Genomic DNA, 22,966 nt, shown 5'->3' with positions numbered 1-22,966 from the left:
AAGAAGAGAAGTGAAAGATCAAGGAGAAAAGGAAAAATATATCCATCTGAATGCAGAGTTTCAAAGAATAGCAAGGAGAGATAAGAAAGCTTTCCTAAGTGATTAATGCAAACAAATAGAGGAAAGCAATAGAATGCAATAGACTAGAGATCTCTTCAAGAAAATTACAGATTCCAAGGGAACATTTCATGTAAAGATGGACACAATAAAGTACAGAAATTGCATTGACCTAACAGGAGCAGAAAATATTAAGAAGAGGTGGCAAGCATACACAGAGGAACTATACAAAAAAGATCTTAATGACCCAGATAACCACAATGGTGTGATCACTCTCTTAAAGCCAAACATCCTGGAATGCGAAGTAAAGTGGGCCTTAGTAAGCATCACTACGAACAAAGCAAGTGGATGTGATGGAATTCCAGCTGAGCTGTTTCTAACCCTAAAATATGATGCTGTGAAAATGCTGCACTCAATGTGCCAGAAAATTTGGAAAACTCAGCAGTGGTCACAGGACAGGAAAAGCTTAGTTTTCATTCTAATCCCAAAGAAAGGCAATGCCAAAGAGCGTTCAAACTACCACACAATTGCACTCATCTCACAAGCTAATAAAGTAATGTTAAAAATTCTCCAATCTAGGCTTCAACCGAGGAATTCCAGATATTCAAGATGGTTTTAGAAAAGGCAGAGGAACCAGAGATCAAATTACAAACATCAGTTGGATCATCAAAAAAGCAAGAGAGTTCCAGAAAAATATCTACTTCTGCTTCATTGACTATGACAAAGCCTTTGACTGTGTGGATCACAACAAACTTTGAAAAATTCTTAAAGAGATGGGAATACCAGATTACCTTACCTGCCTCCTGAGAAACCTGTATGCAGGTCAAGAAGCAACAGTTACAATCAGACTTGGAAAAATGGACTGGTTCCAAATTGGGAAGGGAGTATGTCAAGGCTGTATATTATTACCTCGCTTATTTAAATTATATGCAGAGTACATCATGCAAAATGCTGGACTGGATGAATTAAAAGCTGGAAACAAGATTGCAGGGAGAAGTATCAGTTACCTCAGATATGCACATGGTAACACACTTATGGTAGAAAGTTGAAGAGGAACTAAAATCCTCTTGATGAAAGTGAAAGAAGAGAGTGAAAAAGCTGGCTTAAAACTCAACATTCATTCAAAACCCAAAGAACATGGCATCTGGTCCCATCATTTCATGGCAAGTAGATGGGGAAATAATGGAAACAGCGACAAGCTTATTTTCTTGGGCTCCAAAATCACTGTAGATGGTGACTGCATCCATGAAATTAAAAGATGCTTGCTCCTTGGAAGAAAATTTATGACAAACCTAGACAGCATATTCAAAAGCAGAGACATTACTTTGCCAACAAAAGTCCATCTAGTCAAGGCTAGGGTTTTTCCAGTGGTCATGTATGGACGCGAGAGTTGGACCGTGAAGAAAGCTGAGCACCAAAGAATTGATGCTTTTGAACTGTGGTGTTGGAGAAGACTCTTGAGAGTCCCTTGGACTACAAAGAGATCCAACCAGTCCATCCTAAAGGAGATCAATCCTGGGTGTTCATTGGAACGACTGATGCTGAAGCTGAAACTCCAATACTTTGGCCACCTGATGCGAAGAACTGGCTCATTTGAAAAGTCCCTGATGCTGGGAAAGATTGAAGGTGGGGAGAGAAAGGGATGACAGAGGATGAGATGGTTGGATGGCATCACTGACACGATGGACATGAGTTTGAGTAAGCTCTGGGAGTTGGTGATGGACAGGGAAGCCTGGCATGCTTCAACCCATGCATGGGGTCACAAAGAGTCAGACACGACTGTGTTACTGAATTGAACTGAACTTAGTTCCAACGTAAGTTTTTACTTGAAAGAAAATAGTATTTTGTTTACACAAAAATACTCAGGATCTCACCATTGGGTCTAAGATTTTTAAAAATTTTTCATAAATTTATACTTTTAAAACATAGTGTTTGAGTAAGAAACTTGTTCAATTAGTTTGATTGACTTTATAGTTAAGTATAATACATCTGGCAAAATATGTTCCCATCAAAAAGAACTCAGTTTAGCAAGGTGGACAACAAAATTATATGTGACAGGAAAAATATGATAATATTATTAATATTAATATGAATGTTAATAAAAATTCCTCACAGTTTTAAAGGTAAGAGTGGTTAATTTTGATATTGAGATAGACTTCCAATGGAAATGTTGTTCACATTGATTCTTAAAATTTAAAGAAAAATATAAAGTATTGAGCAAGGTGAAAAATTGTGGGTATAGTCAATCTGGGAAGGAGAAAGTTCCTTGTATAGGACAAAGCATGTACAATGGCCTAGGCTCAAGGAACATGATGTATTTAAATAAGTGGATATTTCTGTATTAAAATATAGAACATGAAGGAGCTTCCTCCTCCTCCGTGGTGGGCCTTAATAGGAAATAAGGCCATAAATGTTATAAATTATCTTATTTGTCTTTGCAAGTAATTTATTGTTTTATGGTAAATCAGTTAATTCACTCAATCGTGTTCGACTCTTTGTGAACCCATGGCCTGCAGCACATACCATTTGCTAAACTGGCAATGACTATGATCCATCCATATCCTAGCCTTTCAAATCTTGCACCTCCTCATTCTAATAATCATTTCATCCACCTAATCACAACAACATGTTCCCAGAGTGATAACCCAGACCACGTCATACACAAATGAATTATCTGAAATTCAATTTCAAGCTTTGTGCTGTCTAACAATCACCCACTTTTTAGGTCCTTATCCTATTACTCACAATTAAAAACTACATTTAAACTTTATTCAGACATCCAATTCACTGACTGTGCAATTTCTCTATTCATTTATCTTTTTATCATGTACTTTAGTTAATTTGTGAAGAATTAGTATCCTTCCCTGATAAAGAGCCCTATTACTTCAGTTTCTTCTCTTTTCTTCATATTAACTTGTAATAGTGTAGTTTAAGTTATAGTAACATTCAAATCACTCTCTTTGTAAGCTCTTATCCTTGGCTCAAGTGATAAATAAATCAAACAAACATTTACTCCTTGCAATTATTACATTTCTGTTACAGGTCCTTTGGGGTTCTAATGTATAACTTTTTTTTTAATTGAAATATAATTGATTTACAATATTACAATATTTATAGGTAAATAACATTGTTATTTGGTATTTTTATAGCTTATACTCCATTTAAAATTATCATAAAATGTTGGCTATGTTCCCTATGCTGTAGAATATATCCTAGAAGCTTATTTTTTATAGATAGTAGTTTGAACCTCCTAAACACAACCCTACCTTGCTCCTCCCAATTTGGTGCAGAACACTTTACTTCAGAATTTAAAATGTCAAAATCTCCAGTAACTGTTTCAGAGAAGACATAAAATTATATGCTATCTTTTAGCGCTTCATCCAGAAGTTCAGTTGAGTCACTCAGTCATGTCCAACTCTTTGCGACCCCATAGGTTGCAGCATGCCAGGCTTCCCTGTTCATCACCAACTCCCAGAGCATACTCAAACTCATGTCCATTGAGTCAGTGATGCCATCCAACCATCTTATCTTCTGTCCTACCCTTCTCCCACCTTCAATCTTTCCCAGCATCAGGGTCTTTTCTAGTGAGTCAGTTCTTCACATCAGGTGACCGAAGTATTGGAGTTTCAGCTTCAGAATCATACCTTCCAATGAACATTCAGGACTGATTTCCTTTAGGATTGACTGATGTTGTCTCCTTGCAGTCCAAGGGACTCAAGAGTTTTCTCCAACACCACAGTTCAAAAGCATCAATTCTTCAGCCCTCGGCTTTCTTTATGGCCCCACTCTCACATCCATACATGACTATAGGAGATACCATAGCTTTGACTACATGAACCTTTGTTGGCAAAGTAATGACTCTGCTTTTCAATATGCTATCTAAGTTTATCATAGCTTTTCTTCCAAGGAGGAAGTATCTTTTAATTTCATGGCTGCAGTCACCATCTTCAGTGATTTTGGAGCCCAAGAAAAGAAAGTCTGTCACTGTTTTCATTGTTTCCCATCTTTTTGCCTTGAGCTGATGGAACCAGATGCCATGATCTTGGTTTTTTTTGAATGTTGAGTTTTAAGCCAGCTTTTTCACCCTCCTCTTTCACTTTCATCAAAATGCTTTTTAGTTCCTGTTTGCTTTCTGCCATAAGGGTGGTATTATCTGCGTATTTGAGGTTATCGACATTTCTGCCAGCATCCAGAAGTTATATATGTCTGATTTGCTTACATATCTGGAAAAAAACCTAAGTCACCTAATTACACTTATTTCCAAGGGATAAGGAAGTACAATCTTACTAAATATCTCGGATGGGAGAGAACTGGAGTCCTGCTAATAGCCCTAATGACAATCATGCCTGACCATATCTATCACTGGTTACATCCAGCTAGCTCCCTATTTTTTAATAGTATCTTCACTGTAACAACTGGAATCTCCAGGAAAACAAAGAGAAAATTAGAAACTCCCCCAAAGATTTACTTTTATTCTTTTAACATTTATGCCAAGAAATAACTACCCAGTAATTCTACTATTCCTTCCTAAAAGGTAAATCCCCCAAACTGCAAAACAAATATTCACAATCTCTTATCACTCCTTAAAAAGCAGCCTCTCTTACCTAATCTGATGACCTTCTATACAAATTTAGAAATTAAAAGCAATCAGTAAAGAACCATTTAGTAATATTATACTCATATCTACTAATATTCCATTTACATCTTTCTCTCCTAAAGCCCCAAACCTCCACCTATGCCACTGATATTATCTCTCAAGGGTTATACAGAGATATTCTTCTCCACTTTTCCTCTTTTTCTTATCAGTTTATCTTATACTCCTGGATCATTCTGTAGAGTATATACACATCTTAGCACCACATATTTTAAATAATAATTAAAAACAATACCAAAGGACGCAACTACAAAAATCCCTTAACCTGTAGCTATCTTCAACAAAAACTTTCTTTCACAGCTTAAAACGGTTTACTCAAGGGACTTTCCTGTCTTGCTTTCCATTCTTTCTACAGCTTACTACATTTCGCAGTTTTTTTTTTTTTTTCCTCTACTAAGAAACTCTTTCCAGCCAAAATTTCCATAGGCAAGTTGCCAAGTCCTAGTTGTCACATCCTTATCTTTTTTGACTTCACCAGCCACATCAGTGACTGTTATCACAACCACATCTTTGAAACACTTTCTTCTTTTGCTTTACTGGTTTTCTCTTAGCTGAGTGACTTCTGTCTTCTTAGTAGCTCCCCTCCATGGCTTATCCTCTAAATATTCAATTCAGTTCAGTCACTCAGTCATGTCGACTCTTTGCGACCCCATGAATTGCAGCACGCCAGGCCTCCCTGTCCATCATCAACTCCTGGAATTCACTCAGACTCATGTCCATCGAGTCAGTGATGCCATCCAGCCATTTCATCCTCTGTCATCCCCTTCTCCTCCTACCCCCAAACCCTCCCAGCATCAGAGTCTTTTCCAATGAGTCAACACTTCTCATAAGGTGGCCAAAGTACTGGAGTTTCAGCTTTAGCATCATTCCTTCCAAATAAATCCCAGGGCTGATCTCCTTCAGAATGGACTGGTTGGATCTCCTTGTAGTCCAAGGGACTCTCAAGAGTCTTCTCCAACACCACAGTTCAAAAGCATCAATTCTTTGGTGCTCAGGCTTCTTCACAGTTCAACTCTCACATCCATACATGACCATAGGAAAAACCATAGCCTTGACTAGACGGACCTTTGTTGGCAAAGTAATGCCTCTGCTTTTCAATATGCTGTCTAGGTTGGTCATAAGTTTCCTTCCAAGGAGTAAGCGTCTTTTAATTTCATGGCTGCAGTAACCATCTGCAGTGATTTTGGAGCGCAAAAAATAAAGTCTGACCCTGTTTCCACTGTTTCCCCATCTATTTCCCATGAAATGATAGGACCGGATGCCATGACCTTCGTTTTCTGAATGTTGAGCTTTAAGCCAACTTTTTCACTCTCCACTTTCACTTTCATCAAGAGGCTTTTTAGTTCCTCTTCACTTTCTGCCATAAGGGTGGTGTCATCTGCATATCTGAGGTGACTGACATTTCTCCCAGAAATCTTAATTCCAGCTTGTGCTTCTTCCAGCCCAGCATTTCTCATAATATACTCTGCATACAAGTTAAATAAGCAGGGTGACAATATACAGCCTTGACGAACTCCTTTTCCTATATGGAACCAGTCTGTTGTTCCATGTCCAGTTCTAACTGTTGCTTCCTGACCTGCATACAGGTTTCTCAAGAGTCAGGTCAGGTGGTCTGGTATTCCCATCTCTTTCAGAATTTTCCACAGTTTATTGTGATCCACATAGTCAAAGGCTTTGACATAGTCACTAAAGCAGAAATAGATGTTTTTCTTGAACTCTCTTGCTTTTTCCATGATCCAGCGGATGTTGGCAATTTGATCTCTGGTTCCTCTGCCTTTTCTAAAACCAGCTTGAACATCTGGAAGTTCACGGTTCACGTATTGCTGAAGCCTGGCTTGGAGAATTTTGAGCATTACTTTACTAGCGTGTGAGATGAGTGCAATTGTGCGGTAGTTTGAGCATTCTTTGGCATTGCCTTTCTTTGGGATTGAAATGAAAACTGACCTTTTCCAGTCCTGTGGCCACTGCTGAGTTTTCCAAATTTGATGGCCTATTGAGTGCAGCACTTTCACTGCATCATCTTTCAGGATTTGAAATAGCTCAACTGGAATGCCATCATCTCCACTAGCTTTATTCGCAGTGATGCTTTCTAAGGTTCACTTGACTTCACATTCCAGGATGTCTGGCTCTAGATGAGTAATCACACCATCATGATTATCTGGGTCATGAAGATCTTTTTTGTACAGTTCTTCTGTGTATTCCTGCCACCTCTTCTTAATATCTTCTGCTTCTGTTAGGTCCATACCATTTCTGTCCTTTATCAAGCCCATCTTTGCATGAAATGTTCCCTTGGTAGCTCTAGTTTTCTTGAAGAGATCTCTAGTCTTTTCCATTCTGTTGTTTTCCTCTATTTCTTTGCATTGATCACTGAGGAAGGCTTTCTTATCTCTTCTTGCTATTCTTTGGAATTCTGCATTCAGATGCTTATATCTTTCCTTTTCTCCTTTGCTTTTCACTTCTCTTCTTTTCACAGCTATTTGTAAGGCCTCCCCAGACAGCCATTTTGCTTTTTTGCATTTCTTTTCCACGGGGATGGTCTTGATCCCTGTCTCCTGTACATTGTCACGAACCTCATTCCATAGTTCATCAGGCACTGTATCTATCAGATCTAGGCCTTTAAATCTATTTCTCACTTCTACTCTATAATCATAAGGCATTTGATTTAGATCATACCTGAATGGTCTAGTGATTTTCTCTACTTTCTTCAATTTAAGTCTAAATTTGGCAATAATGAGTTCATGATCTGAGCTACAGTCAGCTCCTGGTCTTGTTTTTGTTGACTGTAATGAGCTTCTCCATATTTGGCTGCAAAGAATGTAATCAATCTGATTTCGGTGTTGACCATCTGGTGATGTCCATGTAATTATTACTTCTGAGACCAATTCTCTTTTCTTATTATTCTGTGTGACTATTGATATCATATGGTCACATGCCTTTAAATGTATACCTAAAACAATTTTTAAAGTCATCTTCCATTTTGTACTTCACACTTGTTTATCCATCTTAACACATTCACTTTGTTATCTCTAGTAAAATGTCTTCATTGAAGACCATGTAAATTATGATTCGTGGTGCTGTCTAATGTGCAGCACAAAATGGCTACTATATATATATAAGATTAAGAAGTCCATGAAAGACCTTTTGATATCTAGCACTCTGTAATCTACTTTCCAACCAGTTTTTTTGTTTGTTTGTTTTTGTCTGAGGAAACAGTAATACCATTTACATTACCGCTGAATTTTAACACTAATATTCTTCTTTTTATCTAGTTTTACCACAGTTTCAAATCAATTCAACACAGTCTTAAGTACTCTATCCTAAGCTATACCCAGAATTAGGTCATCTTAGAGGATTCCATTGTGGTACTCTTGTCTAAGTCATCGCCATCATTTAGCTGAATTACTGCTATCATCACTTTTTTACCACTTTAACTATAGTATTGGTTTCCTATTAGAGTCAAAGGAAACATATATATTTTTAAAATATCAGAGTATGCTATCATTCTGTTAATATTCTACAGTATTTTTTATCCTATCTTCAATAAAATTCTGATAATTGCCTACTCTTCTTACCACACTCTTATTTTTGATTAAAGGAGACTAGACACAGTAACTGAAGAACTATGGATGGAGGTTTGCAACATTGTACAGGAGGTGGTGATCAAAATCTTCCACAAGAAAAAGAAATGCAAAAAAGCAAAATGGTTGTCTGAGGAGGCCTTAAAAGAACTGAGAAAAGAAGAAAATTGAAAGGCAAAAGAGAAAAGGAAAGATATATCTATGAGAATGAAGAATTCCAGAGAATAGCAAGAAGAGATAAGAAAGCTTTCTTCAGAGATCAGTGCAAGGAAATAGAGGAAAAAAATAGAATGGGGAAGATTAGAGATCTCTTCAAGAAAATTAGAGATACCAAGTGAACATTTCAGGTAAAGATGGGCACAATAAATGACAGAAATGATATGGACCTAACAGAAGCAGAAGATGTTAAGAAGAGGTAGCAAGAATACACAGAAGAACTGTACAAAAAAGATCTTAATAACCAGATAACCACCATGGTGTGATCAGTCACCTAAAGCCAGACATTCTTGAGTATGAAGTCAGGGGGGTCTTAGGAATCATCAATACAAACAGAGCTACTGGAAGTAATGGAATTCAGTTCAGTTCAGTTCAGTCACTCAGTCGTGTCCAACTCTTTGTGACCCCATAAATCACAGCATGCTGAGCCTCCCTGTCCGTCACCAACTCCCAGAGTTCACTCAAACTCATGTCCATCGAGTCAGTGATGCCATCCAGCCATCTCATCCTCTGTTGTCCCCCTCTCCTCCTGCCCCCAATCCCTCCTAGCATCAGAGTCTTTTCCAATGAGTCAATTCTTCGCATGAGGTGGCCAAAGTATTGGAATTTCAGCTTCAGCATCAGTCTTTCTAATGAACTCCCAGGACTGGTCTCCTTTAGGATGGACTGGTTGGATCTCTTTGCAGTCCAAGGGACTCTCAAGAGTCTTCTCCAACACCACAGTTCAAAAGCATCAATTCTTTGGCGATCAGCTTTCTTCACAGTCCAATTCTCGCATCCATACATGACCACTGGAAAAACCCTAGCCTTGACTAGATGGACCTCTGTTGGCAAAGTAATGTCTGCTTTTGAATATGCTATCTAGGTTGGTCATAACTTTCCTTCCAAGGAGTAAGCGTCTTTTAATTTCATGGCTGCAATTACCATCTGCAGTGATTTTGGAGCCCAAAAATGAAGTCTGACACTGTTTCCACTGTTTCCCCATCTATTTCCCATGAAGTGTTGGGACCAGATGCCATGATCTTAGTTTTCTGAATGATGAGTTTTAAGCAAACTTTTTCACTCTTCTCTTTCACTTTCATCAAGAGGCTTTTTAGCTCCTCTTCACTTTCTGCCATAAGGGTGGTGTCATCTGCATATCTGAGGTTATTGATATTTCTCCCAGCAATCTTGATTCCAGCTTGTGCTTCCTCCAGCCCAGCGTTTCTCATGATGTACTGTGCATAGAAGTTAAATAAGCAGGGTGAAAATATACAGCCTTGATGTACTCCTTTTCCTATTTGGAACCAGTCTGTTGTTCCATGTCCAGTTCTAACTCTTGCTTCCTGACCTGCATACAGGTTTCTCAAGAGGCAGGCCAGGTGGTCTGGTATTCCCATCTCTTTCAGAATTTTCCACAGTTTATTGTAATCCACACAGTCAAAGGCTTTGGCCAAGTCAATAAAGCAGAAATAGATGTTTTTCTGGAACTCTCTTGCTTTTTCCATGATCCAGCAGATGCTGGCAATTTGATCTCTGGTTCCTCTGCCTTTTCTAAAACTAGCTTGAACATCTGGAATTTCACAGTTCATGTACTGTTGAAGCCTGGCTTGGAGAATTTTGAGCATTACTTTACCAACCTGTGAGATGAGTGCAATTGTGCGGTAGTTAAAGCATTCTTTGGCATTGCCTCTCTTTGGGATTGGAAAGAAAACTGACTGTTTCCAGTCCTGTGGCCACTGCTGAGTTTTCCAAATTTGCTGGCATATTGATTGCACACTTTCACAGCATCACCTTTCAGGATTTGAAATAGCTCAACTGGAATTCCATCACCTCCACTAGCTTTGTTCATAGTGATGCTTTTTAAGGCCGTCTTGACTTCACATTCAAGGATGTCTGGCTCTAGGTGAGTGATCAGACCATCATGATTATCTGGGTCATGAAGCTCTTTTTTGTATAGTTCTTCTGTGTATTCTTGCCACCTCTTCTTAATATCTTCTGCTTCTGTTAGGTCCATATCATTTCTGTGCTTAATTGAGCCCATCTTTGCATAAAATGTTCCCTTGGTATCTATAATTTTCTTGAAGAGATCTCTAGTCTTTTCCATTCTGTTGTTTTCGTCTATTTCTTTGCATTGATTGTTGAAGAAGGCTTTCCTATCTCTCCTTGCTATTCTTTGGAGTTCTGCATTCAGATGCTTATATTTTTCATTTTCTCCTTTGATTTTTGCTTCTCTTCTTTTCACAACTATTTGTAATGCCTCCTCAGACATCCATTTTTCTTTTTTCCATTTTTTCCCATGGGGATGGTTTTGATCCCTGTCTCCTGTCCAGTGTCACAAACCTCCATCCATAGTTCATCAGGCACTCTGTCAATCAGATCTAGTCTTTTAAATGTATTTCTCACTTCCACTGTATAATCATAGGGGATTTGATTTAGGTCATAGTTGAATGGTCTAGTTAAGCTATTTCAAATCCTAAAAGATGATGCTGCTAAAGGGCTGCACTCAATATCCCAGCAAATTTGGAAAATTCAGAGCTGGAAAAGGTCGGTTTTCATTCCAATCCCAAAGAAAGACAAAGACAAAGAATGTTCAAACTACTACACAATTGCACTTATTTCACATACCAGCAAAGTAATGCTCAAGTCTTTCAAGCTAGGCTTCAACAGTATGTGAATTGAGAATTTTCAGATGTACAGGCTGGATTTAGAAAAGGCAGAGGAGCCAGTGATCAAATAGCCAACATCCATTGGATCGTAGAAAAAGAGAATTCCAAAAGACTTCTGCTTCATTGACTGCACTATTGACTATGTAGATGACAACAAACTGTGGAAAACTCTTAAAGAGATGGGAATACTGGACCACCTTACCTGCCTCGTGAGAAACCTGTAGCAGGTCAAGAAGCAACAGTTAGACATGGACATGGAACAACAGAGTGGTTCAAAACTGGGAAAGAGTACATCATGGCTGTATATTGTCACCCTATTTGTTTAACTTATATTCAGAACATCATGTGAAATGCCATGCTGAATGAAGCACTAACTGGAATTAAGCTTGCTGCAAAAAATATCAATAACCTCAGATATGCAGATGACACCACCCTTATGGCAGAAAATGAAGAGGAACTAAAGAGCCTCTTGATGAAAGTGAAAGAGGAGAGTGAAAAAGCTGGCTTAAAACTCAGCATCAAGAAATGAAGATCAAGACATCTGGTCCCACCACTTCATGGCAAACAGATGGGAAAACAATGGAAACAGTGAGAGAAATTATTTTCTTGGGCTCCAACATCATTGCAGACGGTGATAGCAACCATGAAATTAAAAGATGCTTGCTCCTTGGAATGGAGAAGGCAATGACACCCTACTCCAGTACTCTTGCCTGGAAAATCCCATGGATGGAGGAGTTGGTAGGCTGCAGTCCATGGGGTCGCTAAGAGTTGGACATGACTGAACGATTTCACTTTTGCTTTTCACTTTCATGCATTGGAGAAGGAAATGGCAATGCACTCCAATGTTCTTTCCTGGAGAATTCCAGGGGCAGGAGAGCATGGTGGGCTGATGTCTATGGGGTCACACAGAGTCGAGCACGACTGAAGTGACTTAGCAGCAGCAGTAGCTCCTTGGAAGAAAAGCAACGATGACCTAGACAGTGTATTAAAAAGCAGAGACATTACTTTGCCTACAAAGGTCTGTATGGTCAAAGCTATGTTTTTTTCAGTAGTCATGTGCAGATGTAAGACTGGATAATAAAAAAGGCTAAGCACTGAATTGATGCCTTCAAACTGTGGTGCTGGAGAAGACTTGTGAGTCCCTTGGACTGCAAGGAGATCAAGCCAGTCCATCCTAAAGGAAATCAACTCTGAATATTCATTGGAAGAACTGATGCTGAAGCCGAAGCTGCAAAACTCTGGTCACCTCATTCAAAGAAGTGACTCATTGGGAAAGGCCATGATGCTGGGAAAGATTGAAGGCAGGAGCAGAAGGGGATGCCAGAGGACTAAATGTCTGGATGACATCACCAGCTCAATGGATATAAGTTTGAGCAAGCTCTGAGAGATGGTAAAGGACAGGGAAGCCTGGCATGTTGCAGTTCATGTGAGTGCCCAGTTGGGCACAACTGAGTAAATGAACAACAAGATCTGTCTAGAGCAAATTGAATTTCAACGCTGAGGAGAGTAGTCTAATCTAGAAATAGATTTCTTGACACATATTTGGAAATATGTAAATCTTTCTATTAGTTGTTACTGTATTCATTTTTTCAGGTTCTAAAATTCATAATAATTAGGGCTTGCCTGATAGTTCAGCTGGTAAAAAATCTGCCTGCAATGCAGGAGATCCCGGTTTGATTCCTGGGTTGGGAATATCCCCTGGAAAAGGGATAGGCTACCCACTCCAGTATTCTTGGTCTTCCCTGGTGGCTCAGCTGGAAAAGAATCTGCCTGCAATGAGGGACACCTGGGTTCAGTTCCTGGATTGGGAAGATCCCGTGGAGAACGGAATAGCTGCCCACTCCAGTATTGGCCTGGAAAATGCCATGAAGTATACAGTCCTTGAGGTAGCAAAGTGTCTGTAAATAATTACTTTTTTTTTTTTTTTAATGTCTTCATTTTGCTTTTCCCTGTCCCCCTTCTGGCTCAGGGGGAAAAAAAAAATCCAAGATATTTTTTTAATGAAAATACCCACTTAATATGGGTGTAAAATAGGTAAATGGATTAAATAGATAAATAAGCATAGCTGAATGTATTACTACAATACAAAGGGTTTTTGTTGTTGTTTTTTACTGAAGCGGCAACAACTGAACATTTCCCCGCTAAAAGGAATGGAGACAGAGCAAAAGAGAGAGAAGAGAGGAACAAGGACAATAGCATTGATGGTAGCAAGGCAGATATTGAGAAGCAGCAGTGATGAGTATGGAGTAAAAAAAGAAAATCCGTTAACTTTCTGCATCCTTATCTTCCATAGTCCTGGGCATCCGAAAGAATCTTGTAATGTAATTGAACCTGTGATTTAATATAGTCAGATGTTTCATCATCTTCATCTTTCTCCCCATTGAGCCTTAGAGAAAAATAAATTAGCAATAAAGCAACCAGATTATCCTCTTAACTGGGTAAGTTCTAACATGCCAGAATATATAGTTGTTGAGGGGCTCCTCCTTTGTAATAAAGCTGTCAGTGCTGACATTCCCAGATTCATGGTCTCCTCCTTCCTCCTTCTTTAACAGGATGAGGGGATTATGCAGATGAGTCATAACACTGTGTCTGCCTTGGAAATCTTGTCTTGTGTGCTTGGCATACTCTGAATTTGTTTCTATACCACTGAATGCCCACAGCTCAGAACTGTGTCTCGGGAATAAACACCTTAACAAAGCTGTTTAGCAGCTCCACTAAATGGTTCTGGCAGGCGCAAACTTCTGAGTGGATGGGAGAAAGCTTCCTCTCCTACTCTGTTCTTCTATTTGTCCTTATTCAAGTCTCTTTTCATGGTTCTTTTTTTTTCTCTCTCTCTCTTTTCCTTTCTTTTTCTGTTTGCTTCTTAAATGTCTATTTTTCACTCCATCCCTCTCCTCTACAGACTAAGTTTTTGTTCATATTATATATGAGCATTAAGATTTTTTTAAGTATGGCTATTTCCTTAGAATTCTTTCCCTTAAAGTGAGGAATCATTTATTTTTTAGCTTTGCTAGCCCGGAGAAAATAGAGAAGAAAGATATTAGGAATGGGGCTGTGTTTGCCACCAAATAGTCATTAGTCAGCCTTACATTACAAAGCCTTTTAAACTGTGGTCCAGAGTTAAAGTTTATGCTGAGTGTGATGAAGAATCTTTACAGGGTTTTGAGCAGAAATGGTACATTTGATTTATACTTTAAAATATCAAGCTTAGGTTTAATGTGTAAATAATACACATTAAAGAAGGTAGAAGGTAAGAATGGAAGCAAAGAGATAAGCTAGAATGCTGATACAGAAATTGACACAGCTAAGATCCTGGCTAGAACTCAGTGCTATTCTTTTTGCAATTTTGTCTTTTCTTAGCTTCAAATAGTTAAGTGTCTTATGAATAATTTTTTTTTGAAGCCACCATAAGTGGCTTACCTTTCTCTACCTTCTCATTGTTTCCCTGTGGATACTATAGGTTTTCAGGTATGTTTTTCAACAATGTCATCTACTTTAGAGCTTAGTGGAGTGGGTATATTTGCAACAATTTCCTCGGCATCTCTTAGAGATTATGAAGAGTTATACAAAGTAAACCTTTTCCTGAAGACAAGAGCTTCAGTTTAAATAAGGTTTTTAAGTTTTCTTCAAGGAAGTATCAGACATTGAAGCCACACTATTCAGTCTAAATTTGTATTTAATCCTTATTTTACAATAGAGTTAACCGCACTACATTCCCCTGATAGCAACAGCATATAGAAAATGAAGTGAGATCTTAAGGATTTTTTTGTAGTGGTTTTGCCCAGATGAATCACTCAGTGGCATTCTGTCTCTCTCTTTTTTTTTTTTTTTTTTTTTTTTATCCTAAGGGGAGAAACAAATGTCTAAGAAGGCATTATCTTTTTTGCATGTTTTCCAGCAAATTATTTAACACTCCTAGAAATAAAATATCAAACACAAATTCATAAAAATTATAGGTCTGCTCTAAGACTTTTAGTACAAAATAGTTAAATTTAACTTCTAGAGAATTTGTGAACTAATAAAATGTTGGAATGACTAGTAAGCTTAATATTTGAATAGCATTATTTCATGTTTCAGAAATTTAAAATTTTCTTATGATCAAGCCTTTTAGATATTAAGCCATGTACTCAAACTGACCTAATCATATGCAATCCCCATTTAAGATTATTGAATTAAATTAGAATCTCGTATTTTAAGGCAATAGATTAACCATAAAATTGTCACTTTGTCTAGTTATCAAAATGTTTTGATATCATTTTAACTTGATTCAAACTATATTTACATAAAATGTTAGTTGCACAGTCATGTCCAACTCTTTGTGACCCCATGCACTGTAGGCTGCCAGACTCCTCTGTCTGTGGGATTATCCAGGCAAGAATATGGGAGTGGGTTGCCATTTCCTTCTCCAGAGGATCTTCCTGACCCAGGGATCAAACCTGGATCTCCTGCACTGCAGTCAGATTCTTTACCATCTGGGCCATCAGGGAAGCCCATATTTACATAAAGAGTTTATAGTGATATAGTAAAGTTGCTCAGTCATGTCCGACTCTTTGTGACCCCATGGACTGTAGCCTACCAGGCTCCTCTATCCACGGGATTTTCCAGGCAATAGTCCTGGAGTGGATTGCCATTTATTTCTCCAGGGGATCTTCCCAACCCAGGGATTAAACCGGGTCTCCTGCATTGTAGACAGACCCTTTACCATCTGAGCCACAAACTTATTCAAATATAGATTTGGAAACACTTCAAATAGGCCTGAAGAGAAGTGAAAGTCACTCAGTCGTGTCCGACTCTGCAACCCCATGGACTGTATAGTCCATGGAATTCTCCAGGCCAAAACACTGGAGAGGGTAGCTGTTCCCTTCTCCAGGGGATCTTCCCAACCCAGAGATCAAATACAGGTCTCCCACACGGCAGGATTCTTTAATAGCTGAGCCACCAGGGAAGCCCTCATTTAGGCCTAATTTAAGCTTTTGTGCAAGTTGACAATAAAAGATACTTCTGGATAGATACGAAATTCTATAAGCGCATACTGTCTCTCATACTGTAATTTATGGATGCTTTCTTGTGTCTAAGAATACAATTCCCTACTCTGAGTATCTCTTAAATCCTAGAATCAACAACATTCAATCTTTTTGTTGTTGTTGTTCTTCTTCTTTTTGTTATGTTCCCCATTCATATAAATTCAACTGCTACTTTACAATATGTATCACTAGATCCATCTTCCCAAGTCACTTTGTATTTAATTCTACACTACACTCTTGTAGGTTTTCTGCAGGAATTTTAAATATCATATATGCAAAAATAATATTTTCCCCTTTCCATCTTATTTTCTGCCATGTTCTTTTAAGCCTTGGATGGTGACCACACCAAGCACCCACTCAGAGGACAAAAAAATCTTAATGTCAACCGTTGGTTCTCCTTCTTCAACTCCATTTTTGGTAAATCAACAAAATATCCTGATTCTACTTCAGAAATGTGTCTCAATTACTGACTCACTTTCTACCTCCAATGATACTGTTTCAATTCAGATCCTCATCATGCCTCTTCGGACTGTTGCAAAGGATTCCAAAAGGGTTTCCCTGATACTAGGTTTGTCCTCTTGGCAAAATGGTTAAACATGCATCTTCTTTTTGACAGAAGAAATAATTAAAAATTTCTACTGGTTCTCTTAAAAACTATTAAGATATAGTAGATATGTAGCTATTAGTTTCAGATGTACAACACCATTATATATATATATATATATATATATATATATATATATATAGCATAATGATCACCATAGTAAATTTCATTAACATCTATTATTACACATCCTTACAATTTTTTTTTCCTCCTTCAGAAATTTTAAGATCTACTCTAAGCAATGTTAACTGTACAAGTGCTTTTGTTTTTGTATCTTGGTAAAGATATAGAACAGTCTTCATTTCTTTCACATATTAGAAACATTTTAAATTACAGTACAGTTTCTCCGAGGTTCATATCAAGGGTAAAATTGGGAAAGCCCAGAAAGTTGGGTGGAGGGAATCTTTCATGATGAAGCACTTGCTGAGAGATCCTGTTTAAGCACTTTGCTCAACAAACTTGGAAGGCCATGTGGGACCCTGAGACAAGGAGTCATTCTGACTCAGGACCTAAAGGAATGCTACTCTGTACTTCTTGCTCAGACTGTGCCCATAAAGGGCCTCAAAAAGAGAGGTCCTTGATGAATGATCAGTAGTAAAGTCCTAATGAAGAGGAAATTACTTTGTGAAGCAGTAGTGGGGAGTATTTTCTTTTTAATCAGAGTACTTCACTGGAATTAAAAGATGCCAGCTATGCTACATTAGTCAGATTATTTTGTGGGAGGCACCCATAGTTAGCAGCAGTCACATTCTCTGATCACTCATGATGTATTTTCTGGTGAGATTTTGGGTCTTCAAGCTCAAGCAAATGAACAGATCAAGAAAGTCACAAAGAGACTTAGGAGGATGGAGGTAAATTTTCCTGTAGAGGAGTGTAGAATAATCTCTGTTCATTTCCAAGGCAAACCATTCAATATCACGGTAATCCAAGTCTATGCTCCAGCCAGTAAGCTGAAGCTGAATGGTTCTTTGAAGACCTACAAGACCTTTTAGAACTAACACCCAAAAAAGATGTCTTTTTCATTATAGGGGACTGGAATGCAAAAGTAGTAAGTCAAAAAACACCTGGAGTGACAGGCAAATTTAGCCTTGGAGTACAGAATGAACCAGGGCAAAGGCTGACAGAGTCTTGCCAAGAGAATGCACTGATCATAGCAAATACTTCTTCCAGAAACAAAAGAGAAGACTCTACACATGGAAATCACCAGACGGCCAACACCGAAATCAGGTTGATTATATTCTTTGCAGCCAAAGATGGAGAAGCTCCATACAGTCAGCAAAAACAAGACCAGGAGCTGACTGTGGCTCAGATCATGAACTCCTTATTGCCAAATTCAGACTTAAATTGAAGAAAGTGGGGAAAACCACTAGACCATTCAGATATGACCTAAATCAAATCCCTTATGATTATACAGTGGAAGTGAGAAGCAGATTTAAGGGACTACACTGATAGAGTGCCTGATGAACTATGGATGGAGGTTCGTGACACTGTACAGGAAATAGGGATCAAGACAATTCCTAAGAAAAAGAAATGCAAAAAAGCAAAATGGCTGTCTGAGGAAGCCTTACAAATAGCTGTGAAAAGAAGAGAAGTGAAAAGTAAAGCAGAAAAGGAAAGATATAGCCATTTGAATGCAGAGTTCCAGAGAATAGCCAGGAGAAATAAGAAGGCCTTCCTCAGCGATCAATGCAAGGAAACAGAGGAAAACAACACAATGGGAAAGACTAGAAATCTCTTCAAGAAAACTAGAGATACCAAGGGCACATTTCATGCAAAGATGGGCTCCATGAAGGACAGAAATGGTATGGACCTAACAGAAGCAGAAGATTTTAAGAAGATGTGACAAGAATACACAGAAGAACTATACAAAAAAGATCTTCACGACCCAGATAATCACGAGTGTGATCACTCACTTAGAGCCAGACATCCTGGAATGTGAAGTCAAGTGGGACTTAGGAAGCATCACTATGAACAAAGATAGTGGAAGTGATGAAATTCCAGTTGAACTATTTCAAATCCTGAAAGATGATGCTGTGAAAGTGCTGCACTCAATATGATAGCAACTTTGGAAAACTCAGCAGTGGCCACAGGACTGAAAAAGGTCAGTTTTCATTCCAATCCAAAGAAAGGCAATGCCAAAGAATGCTCAAATGACTGCACAATTGCACTCATCTCACATGTTGGTAGTAATGTTCAAAATTCTCCAAGCCAGGCTTTAACAGCACATGAACCATGAACTTGCAGATGTTTAAGCTGGTTTTAGAAAAGGCAGAGAAACCAGAGATCAAATTGCTATTATCTGCTGGATCATCAAAAAAGCAAGAGAGTTCCAGAAAAACATCTATTTCTGATTTATTGACTATGCCAAATCCTTTGACTGTGTGGATCACAATAAACTGTGGAAAATTCTGAAAGAGATGGGAATACCAGACCACCTGATCCACCTCTTGAGAAACCTGTATGCAGGTCAGGAAGCAATAGTTAGAACTGGACATGGAACAACAGACTGGTTCCAAATAGGGAAAGGAGTACATCAAGGCTGTATATTTTCACCCTGCTTATTTGATTTATATGCAGAGTACATCATGAGAAATGCTGGGCTGGAGGAAGCACAAGCAGGAATCAAGATTGCTGGGAGAAACATCAATAACCTCAGTTATGAAAATGACACCACCGTTATGGCAGAAAGTGAAGAAGAACTAAAGAGCCTCTTGATGAAAGTGAAAGAGAAGAGTGAAAAAGTTGGCTTAAAGCTCAAAATTCTGAAAACTGAGATCATGCATCCGTTCCCATCACTCCATGTCAAATAGATGCGGAAACAGTGGAAACAGTGTCTGACTTTATTTTTCTGGGTTCCTAAGTCACTGAAGATGATGACTGTAGCCATAAAATCAAAAGACACTTACTCCTTGGGAGGAAAGTTATGACCAACCTAGATAGCATATTAAAAAGCAGAGACATCACTTTGTCAACAAAGGAACATCTAGTCAAGGCTATGATTTTTTCCAGTAGTCATGTATGGATGTGAGAGTTGTACTGTAAAGCAAACTGAGTGCCAAAGAATTGATGCTTTTGAACTGTGGTGTTGGAGAAGACTCTTGAGAGTCCCTTGGACTGCAAGGAGATCCAATCAGTCCATCCTAAAGGAGATCAGTTCTGGTGTTCATTGGAAGGACTGATGTTGAAGCTGAAACCCCAATACTTTGGCCACCTGATGCAAAGAACTGACTCATTTGAAAAGATCCTGATGCTGAGAAAGATTGAGGGCAGGAGGAGAAGGGGACGACAAAGGATGAGATGGTTGGATGCATTACCAACTCCATGGACATGAGTTTGGGTAAACTCCGGGAGTTGGTGATGGACAGGGAGGCCTGGTGTGCTGCGGTTCACGGGGTCACAAATAGTTGGACACAACTGAGTGAACTGAACTGAACTGAGAGGAGTGTAGTACCCAAACAGAAGAGCCAAACTTAAGAAAATTAAATCTATTTGGGGGCTGCTCTTTCTTTTGATAGGCTTCTCAAAAAACTAAAGACATGCCCTGGTGGGTACTACTGACTGTCTTAAACTACGTCCTATCTAATCTTGCCTCAAAGTATATGGGCAGCCTCACTTCTTGCCAAGCCACAGTATTTTGTTTTTCTGATACTCTGAAATTTCCTTCATTACTATCATATGTTGAAGCTACTAGCATTATTGTTATTTACATTATATTTTTGGTAGCATATTCTGTTTATATTTTCCATTTTTCTGCTTAGTGATTCTGCCTTTATTACTTGGTAATTCCCTACTCTTTCTTCAGAACCAAGTTAAAAACCTCACCTCATGAAATCTTTTCCAACTCTAGATGGAGTTATCTTTTTTGTGTTACCAAAGCAAACTATGATGTATTATAAGCTATTTTATTATTCTTGAGTCTCCAACTTTGGCAAAATTAATACAAGACATGTTAGTTCCTCAAAAAATATTTGTAAAATATAAATAAGTGTCCCAATTATCAATTTTTTAGAAGTCTTATAAGACTAACTCTTCTATTAATTACAATTTATTTCAAGTTAAAAAATGTGTTTTTATAATTGAAGACTAGTATTAGGTAAGGTGATTATATTAAATAGCTACAGTCTGATTTGCAGATAATAAGCACTTAAATATTAAATTTGACTATTATTATAGTTATATATTTATTAACATGATAATAGATAATATTTGTTTCAGTGTAGAAACATTACTCAAAAAACAATGAAATTTTAAGCTTCTTTTAAATATTACAATTTTATGGTGAGAAGAGGTACAAAGTTTTTCCTTTTTTGGTACTAGATAGCAATGAATCTACAGATGTTATTTTACTAAATTAAGTTTCTTCATCCATATCATTCTGCTGAAAAGATAAAGATTAAATACATCAAAGATTCTAACTTTCCAGGAAAAAAGCATAATGTTCCCACCAAAAAAGAAAAGGTTAAGCCTGCATGTTGTTTTCTTTGAATTCATTTTACTTGATTTTTGTTCAGTGTAAGGACTAACACTGATTGCAATGAACCTGCTCTATACAGGCCCTATGAAGATCTCTGTGGATTTGATTGTGGGGTAGATGTCCAGCCTATTTTTTTATTCTCTTTTAGAATATCTTTACAAGGAGAACAATATAATGTGATGAATTTTAAACTTAGTAAGCCGTAAATAATATTCTCAAAACATTGCTTTCTTGTTCTCTCTAGTCACAGTACTTTAAGGATGCATAGTTAGATGTGGCAAGACAAAAGATGCTAACTTCAAAGAAAAGCTTCTAATGAAGTGGGATGTATAACTACTTTTGAAACAGTAATTTCATTCCAAAACTTGCAATAAAAGATACTAAAATTCAAGATTCAAAATAGTTTATTAACACTTTAGAGAAAATCATTAAGCTTATTTCATTTTTGCATTAGAAATAACCACTCAAAGATGACATTTATTGACATGTATTTGATATTTTATATTTTGTTTTACTTAATCACAGTGACTCCAAATTTATATATTATTTTTTCCTGAGATGTTTACTAGGTCATGCTTCCTTTGCAGATAATGACATGTGAAGTCTTATTTTCAGAATAACCCAAATAGTGGAGGAAACAAACATTCAAGTAAAGAATGGAACACAGCAAGGTTTTTTGTTTGTTTGTTTGTTTGTTTTGTTTACAAATTATTCCAATAATACAGGTTTTTCTAATTACTTTTCCCTATGCTTTTTTCCAATTTCTAGAGCCTGAAATGTAGGCCTCAAAGACCTCAAAACTCAGTGAGATCAGTTTGTACTGTAACATTGCCACATAGGTAATATTATATTGTCATCAGTGGTTCTAGCCTGAGAATAAAGACCTAAGTAAGAAAGAAGAAATTGACAAAACAGAAAAAGAGTAGATCTAATAATAAACCACAGTCTTGATCTTGGAAAAAATTAGCAAGTTCAACCAACTGACAGCTAACTTATTCTATTTAGTAAGTTAGAAATCACAAATAAGCTAAGTAAGAAGTGACAAAGGGAAATAACTATTAGAAGAAACAAAAATTCCAGAATGTCTATTTTATAGAATTCTAGGCCAACACATAAATAAACATCAATAAGAGGAAAATTTTATTTGAAAAAGACAATTTTTCAATTTACCACAATAGAAATTGTAAGCTGAAATGAATTCTACATTCATTAGAATGGAGAAGACAATCAAGGAATTATGCCCAAACCACCAACCCCAGTTACTTTCACAGAATTGAACTTTGAAAACCATATAGTCCAAATGATAAATTGTTCCAAAGAATATGCAATAAAGGGAAATGTCTGAACTTATTTTCTAAAGCAATTATGTCACACAATCATCAGCAGATATTTGCCTCACAGAGAAAACAGAAGGTATTAAGGAAAATCTCTTTCATCTTCCTTTTAGACATATTATTTTCTACTATTATTGTTACTGAAGATAATCATTTGCCTGGGTACTGAAGCTCATTCCCATCTAACATCTCAGAATTCTATCTAGTGTTTTTCCTAATGTCCTTAATTAATGTATTTTTTATTAGTAGAAATCAAGCACAAAGGCAATATGAACTACAATACAGAATTAAATTTTATCATACTTAAATGTGACAGTAATTCCAATGTATTTTCTCAATTTGACTTCCTTCACCACTGCTATATTCTATCAGAATGC

This window comes from Bos javanicus, chromosome 6 (genome assembly GCF_032452875.1).
Source record: "Bos javanicus breed banteng chromosome 6, ARS-OSU_banteng_1.0, whole genome shotgun sequence".
Lineage (NCBI taxonomy): Eukaryota > Metazoa > Chordata > Mammalia > Artiodactyla > Bovidae > Bos > Bos javanicus.
The sequence above is the reverse complement of the archived record's forward strand: the minus strand, read 5'-3'. Positions refer to the sequence as shown.